Genomic DNA, 8,236 nt, shown 5'->3' on the forward strand with positions numbered 1-8,236 from the left:
GCCATGTGAGGGTGAGACTGTGGTTTTCTTGGACAAAGTTGTCACAGTCTGCTGTGCTCTTATAAACATGTGTCCAAGTGTTGTGCAGTGATTGCTAAATCAACTGGTTTGTAAAAACGTTTGTTAAAAGTTGTACAAAGCAAGAGGTTGTGTGTATTGTATATTCCTTGATGACTTGTAGGATAGTTGATGAATGATGTTGAATTAGTGGTTCATGTTAGCAGATGATAAAGCCAGGCCACATTGCATGAATCAAATAAATTATATATATTTTGTTTTCAATGAACAATTTGCTTTGATATTCTATACATCTTTTTACATGCCTTTTTAAAATCTTTGTGAATCAAGTTTTTATATAACTGCTTAATTAATACATTAAGTGACTTTTATCTGTTTCTGTACTGATTGCATCCACAAAGACCCTTCCATTTTAAAAAGCAAGGCCCCAACATGGGTGCATGTCTCTGCAACACCAGCCATACATGTACAATGGGCTGAGGAAACTTCACAACTGGTGTTGATAATAACCCAAGCCTTCAGAGGAACCTCACTAAGGCGCTGGGAGTGCATCACCTGTTGTACATAAAGACAGAAATGTTAATCAATGACAGATCATGTAACAAATTAATTTGTGATTACTAAAAGCAGAAACACCAAAATTATCTTGTTTTTATGCTATTGCTAACACTGTCGAACTAACTTGTAAATGTAAATTGTATTTCAATGTAAAAATAATGTAATGTAAATTATTGATTGTAAATTATGTATTCATTAATTTCTAATCAACATAACCACATAAGTTACAAAAATAAATCTGCCCACCACAAGCAAAATAAAACTGGGTTTTTAGACAATGTTGACGATTATAACTAATCTTTTTTAATTGAAAATGCAACTGCTCACACTCACTTCTTATGATTTTTTAAAATAACATAACTTTAGCTGAATATTTAGCATTTTGTTTGTTTTAAAAAAACTTGGCCAAAAACACAAATGTCATCTTACCTTTGTCAGTGCGACTGTGCTCTCGCCGGCCTGTGAATGAGGAGGTCTTGTACCAGCTGCTGCAAAACTGTTCATGAGCTTGAAGGGATTTATAGCTCTTAAACTCCTGCAAAGTGTTCGCACTCAATCCAAAAACAAGATAATTAACGATGTCCAGATATGTGAGCGGATGTAGTGCGTCTGGATCCGTAATCCAGTCTTTGGCTGCTAAATCATATGGATCAATGTTGTTTATCGCGGACAGTTTGTCCAAATAAAGTTTTTTGGCAGTGGCATTTAGTTTCTCCCGGTAGGGTCCCTTCTCTTTTTCTTTCAACTTCTCCATTTCTTCCATTTCTCTTCAATTTTACCTCGTTTTAGGCAAACACACCCACTATTAAATGTCATAGCAACGGCCAGCGAAAAGCTAAACAGAGATCGTGCCTGTAAACATGGTGCCCACGTCCCATAATGCAACACTGCATGACGTACCTCCACATTCCCTATACAATTATAAATGTCCATACACTGCGAAATGAGCTATGGAAGTCTCTATGAAAACGTAATGATCAGTAGATAACGTCCTTTTTTAAAGCGCTCAGTTCATTCAGTGAGCAAGCGTTAAAATGTTCTGTCCACTCGTGAAATATAAGGTGTGAAAGAAAACTTAAAGATGTATCAAACAGTTTTTCCGACGCAAATCCAATAAATTTCAGTCAATTCCGCTCTTTGGGTGGCCCGCCATCTGTTTCTCTCCTCGAATGCGCAGTTCAGCGTCGTCAGCGATTCAATAACTCGAACATAGTCAGAAAAGCACAAAAAAACCCGGCCTGCACATAACCGGACAGCACACTTAATTCACTCACATTAAGGGTGCTTTCACACTTGGTTCGATTACCTGTTCCGAAAAGCGACCAGGAGCAGGCGAAGCCAGTCTGCAAAATATGCCGGCGGTTGGTATACCAGCCAGGACGGGGAATACAACAAATCTTTTCCATCACCTGAGACGGCACCACCCCACTCTGAGAGTGTGACTCTGCGGGCTCAAGCTGGCACGACACCACACACACAGCCAAGCAAGACCACTACGTCGCCTGCATCGCTAGCGGGAGCGGCTCTTTTAAACAACAGTCCATCCAGTCATTCTTTGCAGCCATTGCCCCGTATGAAAAACAATCAAAGCGGAGCAAAAATATAACGAGTGCTATTACTTATTGCCTCGCTAAAGATATGATGCCCCTGAGCACAGTGGAAAAAGACGGCTTCAGGAAACTGATCAAAGTGTTAGACCCCAGGTACGAGCTCCTTGCTAGAAAATACTTTTCTCAGACGGCGCTGTCACAGCTTTATGATGAATGCTGTCGTAAGCTGGAAATTCATCTGAAGGATGTAAAATACTTTGCCACTACCACCCATCTTTGGTCTAGCCACACATCTGAGCCTTATATGAGTCTCACAATTCATTTCATTGACGAGGAGTGGGCTCTACACAGCAAATGTTTACAGACAGTATACTTTCCAGAGGACCATACTGGGGAAATCATCAGCCAGGGGCTGGAGGATGCACTCAAATCCTGGGGCCTTAGGGAAGACCGACAGGTGTGCATCACAACAGACAATGGGGCAAAGGCTGTCAAGGCTGTTTCCCTCAAAGGCTGGTCTCGGCTGCAGTGCTTTGGTCATCGGCTGCACTTTGTCATTGGTAAGTTCACGATGATATATATATATATTAAAAAAAGTTCATGATGATATCAAAGGAAAGACTTATGCCAACGTTAATTTTTCAGCTCTAATAATAGCTCAGTGTAATGATTCATTATACACTGTTGCCCATAAAGTTGGAATAAAATTTATATTTTTTACCTCTTCTCATGATGTGACAATGTGATTTATTCTTGATAAAGTATATATTCTCAAAACTGGTAACTGGGACTCAGTAGCCTATGTAATTATTGCACCTGGTCAAAGGTAATTACTGATGTGTATACATTGGAATAAAAATAGGAATGTGTCTGAAAACAAAATTATTTCAACTTTAATGGTAACAGTGTACATTCTACATGCCTCAATAAACCAATGTACAGGCTATCACTTGATAACAATTGATACTGATAGGTGATAATTTGATTATTGTAACATTTTGCATCTAAGATATATTTGAATTAAGAGTTTATATTGAATCACTGTACTCAACTTAAATTGAGGAAAAATATGTTTATGTGTGTAGTCTAATTGATTTTCATATAAAGGATGTCATGACAATATTATGATTTATTATAATAAGACAGAAACTAATTTTAAATAATACTTACCTTTTTTAATCTACAGAGCGAAGTGTGAGAGACAAGAGAATAGAGAGAGCCATGGGTGTGTGCAAAAAAGTGGTTGGTGCTTTCTCATTCTCATGGAAGAAGAAAAAAGAACTAGCAGCTACACAAAAGGAGCTCGACCTACCTAAGCACCGGCTGATAACAGAATCACCTACCAGGTGGGGTTCTCGCCATGCAATGATAGCACGAATACTGGAGCAGGAGAAGGCCATTTCAAAGGTTTTATCTGCTGATAGAAAAACAAGGCACCTGGCTCCCTCATGGCAAGACTCTTGGAGTCCATACACAAGGCCCTTAATCCACTTGTTGAGTTCACTGATGCCCTCTCTGGTGAAGCACATGTCAGTGTCTCTTGTGTGAAACCTGTCCTACAGCTCTTCAATGAAGCCAGGAGAGGATGACACAGAGCTAACCAAGGCCATCAAAACTACTATCACCACATATTTGGATGAAAAATATGATGATGCTGCCACTGATGACCTCCTTAACATGGCATCCATTGTTGATCCTCGGTTCAAGACCCGCTACATCCAAGGTGACAAGGTATGGCTGTGAAATCCAGAGCTGTGGCACAGATCCTGGGTGACTGTCAGAGCACACCGCAGTCTACTCTCACACCCAGATTGGGCGGAGGCGAGGCAGATGCTACAGCTTCAGCTCCACCTGCCAAAATTCAGAGGAAGACACTGGGCAGCTTTTTCAAGAAGTCCTACTCTGTTTCTACCTCTAGTCTAACAGATGAGCAGGATGTTGAGGCTGAACTGAACAGTTACCTGCTAGCTCCAGAAGCAGACAGTGAGACCAACCCCCTGGCATGGTGGAAAACCCACTTCACATCATACCCCAGAGCGAGCTTCCTGGCAAAACGGTATCTATGTATTCCTGCCCCCAGCTCACCCTCGGAGCGTGATTTTAGTACAAGTGGCAATATTGTGTCCTGCCATAGGGCAGCTTTAAAGCCAGATGTGGTGGACAGACTTGTCTTTCTTGCAAAAAACCTGTAATGGGGTAAATGATGTTCACTAGTGCACAAGATGTAGAGGGCTGGGCGATATATCACATGACATTGTTAGGCGTATCTTGTCAGTAAAGCCGGTTCCTTGATTAGTAATAAATCGCCATCACCTGCTTTCAGATAGAGCGGCATTTGCAACACAGAGCCGTAGTTAACTGACAAGCTGAGCCATATTGTATTAATTATCGCAGGCGATACGTCCGTGATAATTATTAAATATATAAATATATTCCATTTAAAATAATTTTAATATTACTGCATTTCATAAAATTAAAACAATTTATTTGATCATCTAAGGGATTTTTATTCATTATTTTTTCTTGGAACTGTGGCCCTATTTCACTGGAAAGTTGGTCCTATTTTGGCCCTGGGTCTGCCCCATTTCAAGAACGTCCATGCCAATCTCAGCAGGGGAAGAGAGGGAGTACCCCTTGCTTGCTTATGTATTTTTCATTCTGAATAACACGCTTGCCCTGCTGGGCCAAGTGTTTCAGCATCAGGATAACTACTCCAAAAAGTTTATGTGACATTCTTACAGCGCTGCTGTCAAACACTCTCCTCTTACAGAGATTCTCGTCCATGTCGTGACATATTTGTCGTCACTATTACACATGACATAACCCTTCCCACGGGGATTCCTTCTATCAACAGATTCCGGTTCACCAGGGGATCAGGGCCTGAATGCACAACGGCGCTATTGACATATGTCGTGGCACACAACAAGCTAACGAGCGCCCAGTGCCGGAAACCCACGTACAAAAAGGTGAATCCAGCAGTACTACTGCTAGGGGTGTGCTATATCACGATTTTTGATTGTGGACGATTAAAATGACTCCTCGATCCTATTTTGAAGAAATATGGTAGTATCGTGCTACACTGCATTCTACCAGTTCAGTTCTGGCGCCTCTGCCTCAACATACTCTACAACGCGACGTGCATTCACATGTTAACGCAGAGATAGAGTTACACTCACAGGACACTGCAATTTACAAAAGTTCATTATTTGCATGTACTTTAAAGCCTTGCCAGTTAAACATTTCATTCTCGTGCTGATGTGCTGTTCTAACACAAGCTTTTCTGATTTTCTGAGCGCACCCGAAGCTCACAGGCATTAAAAGCCTGTCAAACAGCGCCTGGATAGTGGACTAAGTTATCTTTCGGGCCTATTTTCTCTAATACTGTCAAAAACACAAGGTTTACAGTACATAAACACAGTTATATGTCTAAAGTGAAAGCAAACATTTGAGAGAAAATCTGGTGTGTGTATATTAGACGCGTCTAGTGCCGGTCTTAAAGAGATAGTAACCTAATAGTAAACATGCTGACGCTTGTCCATAAAGGGATAGTTCACCAAAAAATGAAAATTCTGTCATTATTTACTCTAATGTTGTTCCAAACCTGTATTAATTTCTTTCTTGTGCTGAACACAAAGGAAGATAGTTTGTAGAATGTGGCTAACCAAACTGGTCCGCATTGACTTCCATAGCAGGAATGTAACTGAACTTTATTCAGGGTTTGTGCAGACACTGTAAAATCAAATTCCAGGACTTTCAAGGACTTTTCAAGCAATCAGAAGCATGAAAGAAGCATGAAGAGGGAAGTTAGCTAGAGGAGAGATGTCCTAGAGCAGGGGTTTTCAAAGTGGGGGCCGCGGCCCCCTGGGGGGGCGCCAGGGGGCGCCAGGGGGGCCGCAGCAAGTTGGGGAAAAAAAGCGGAAAAAAGTAAAAAAATATATATTTATAAAAAATATTAAATATTTGCTAATATGAGTATTGTTATGAAATAACATTATAATAATTTGTTGCATAGCCTATCTTAACATTATACTTTTAATGTTAATATTTTAGAGATGAACTGATTGATCGGCTAGTGACAAGAATTGGCCGATTTTCACGTGATTTTCAGTCTGACATATGCCGATTCAAATGCACTCGGGCGCCGCATGAATAACATGATCGCGCAACATCAGCATCACACATGCACACAGAACGCACATGTAGGAAACCTTGTGAATTACGGTCGTTTCAGACCGCGAGCGGCGCGCGAGCAGCGCGATTTTTTTCCGGCGTGCATGTTCAGTGAGTGCATTCACACCGCGAGCAGGAGCAGCGCGTGAGCGTCAAGCAGGAGCGTCGCGTGAGCAGCAGTGAAGCGGAGGGTTTCGGCGCCGAGTCTATTTTTGCTGCGCTGCTCACGCTCAATTAAAGTGAAGGCACACTTTTGATGGACAAAATAAATATGATTTCACACAAAAAGTACCTAAAATGCACATATTGCATGTATAGTGTGTTTGAACAAGAACTGGAGTAGGATTTTTGCCTTCATTTTCTTTTCTGACATAGCCTACTAAAGAAAATGAAGACAAAAATATTTATAGAAAATGTATTAATTTAAACTTGTTTTTATTAATCAGTTTGGGTAAAAGTGGTGTTTTATTATATATAGGCTATATTGGGGCTGGAGGAATTAACGCGTTAATCTTTGCGATTAATTTGAAATGTTTAACGCGTTAAAAAAATAACGCATTTAACGCAGCACTTTTTTTTGCCTCGTTTTAATGATTTCCTGTTGCGGCTGCTATTAAAAAGCCGAAAATATGTGGATCGGGTTTCATTCTCGAGCAGCTTTAATGAGCGGGTCTTTTCCGCTCCGTGTGCGCCGCCGCACTCTCCGTTCCGTGTGTGTGTGTGTGTGTGTGTGTGTGTGTGTGTGTGTCGGCCATAGGTGTCGGCGCGCTGCGCGTTCTGCTCTGTCGTTCACGGCCCAAACGCTCCATGTACCGATCACGCACTGGAAAAGCAAGTCCGCTCAAATAAGGTGAAATTTCTCTCTAGACTTCTGTTTGCTGCGCTGTTATTCATGCTGGGCAACAATGTTAAAGGGATAGCTCACCCAAAAATTAAAATTCTGTCATTTACTCTCCCTCAAGTTGTTCCAAACCTGTATGATTTCCTTTCTTCTGCTAAACACAAAAGAAGATATTTTAAAGAAGGTTTGTAACTAAACAGTTGCTGGTCCCCATTGACCATAGTATTTTTTTTTCCTATATGGAAGTCAATGGGGTCCATCAGTCGTTTGGTTACCGACTTTCTTCAAAATATCTTCTTTTGTGTTCAGCAGAAGAAAGAAAGTCATAAAGGTTTGGAACAACTTGAGGAAGAGTAAATGAGGACAGAATTTTTAATTTTTGGGTGAACTATTCCTTTAAAATGACCTGCTCTGATCACATGCTATGTGTAATAATAGCTTTTTTAGGACTATAGTTTATTTTTATAATTAGTAAAAAAAAAAAAAAATTGAAAAAAAAAAATCTTAAATTGATTATGTTGATTGATTATTGAAAAAGAATAATACATTGATATATTGATGTTTAATATTATTTTAATATAGGGCTATTTTCTGTTCCTTTTTTCTGGTGATTCTAAGTTTTAATTATTGATGATTACAAGCTTGGAGGAAATGCAATTAATTGCAATTAATTACAGCAAATTGTGCAAGTAATTAGTTAATTTTTTCTAATCGATTCCCAGCCCTAATATATATATATATATCTGATGTTCACCTAGATGTTTTATTTATTTATTTCTACACGTGCCGTAGTATTGTCGATGGGTTCAATAACACATCCTGCAAAAGGGGGGCCTTGGCCAGAACCTAGTGGTATTTGGGGGGCCTTGGCATGGAAAAGTTTGGGAACCCCTGTCCTAGAGAACGACAACGACTAACGTTAGAATTATATTCTCTTGAATTTTGATATGGCCGACACACCAAAGAGCCGACGTTCCAATTAACAAATAGCAAAGAATAGGGAAAAGGAGAAGGAAAGTCCTGAATTTACATCGGAAAAGCCTTCAACTCGTTTCAGGATGCACGGAGGGGAGGGGGAGGGGACGGGATGACGGGAGAT

Source organism: Scardinius erythrophthalmus (assembly GCF_964197995.2).
Source record: "Scardinius erythrophthalmus genome assembly, chromosome: 19".
Classification (NCBI taxonomy): Eukaryota; Metazoa; Chordata; class Actinopteri; order Cypriniformes; family Leuciscidae; genus Scardinius; species Scardinius erythrophthalmus.